A 738-nucleotide genomic window follows, 5' to 3' on the forward strand; every position below is an offset into this window, starting at 1 on the left:
TCAGGCTCAAGCAGTGGGGTTATAAAATTGCAGTGTAGACGCTCAGGCTGCAGCCTCAGTTTTGGAACTCCCCACTTGTGGGATCTCAGAAACTGGGCTCCAGCCCTGAGCCCAAACTCTACACTGCAATTTTGTAACCCTGGAGCCCAAACCCTGAACCCTGAGTCAGCGACCTAGGCCAGCTATGGGTTTTGTATTGCAGTGCTGACATACCCCTACCCCTTGTCAGCCTCCCTGCTCTGGCTCTCCTTTCTCTTGTCTTCACAAACACAGGCCTCAGGGCTGCTTCTCTAGAGTGTGGCCCTTGTTCTAGGACTCATACCCCTCCTATAGCTATTCTTCCCCAACCAACCTCCCATCGTCTTCAAGGGACATTCCTCTTTCTCACAGGAGTTTTCCACTCATTTATTAGCTTCAAGTGCCACCCCACTCTCTAAATCAAGTAAATACGAAATGCACCGGTGTTGGAACAGAGGTACTGGACCCACTTCATTTAAAGGAGATAGCCACCATGTGACAGTACTGTTTTTTTATTTCCATTTTAAATTTAATTTATATCAGCCTTCTTCAAATAAATTAACAACTTCATCATACCGTTCTGTATTTGATAGTTACAGTTTGTTAAAACTTCGGGCTTATTAACTATACACAAGATAAACGGAGGAACAAAAATATAGGGACATGTAATACCCTCCTTCACAAAAGACTAAGGGAAAAATATATGAATAACACATAGAA

Source organism: Mauremys reevesii, linkage group 12, assembly GCF_016161935.1.
Source record: "Mauremys reevesii isolate NIE-2019 linkage group 12, ASM1616193v1, whole genome shotgun sequence".
NCBI lineage: Eukaryota > Metazoa > Chordata > Testudines > Geoemydidae > Mauremys > Mauremys reevesii.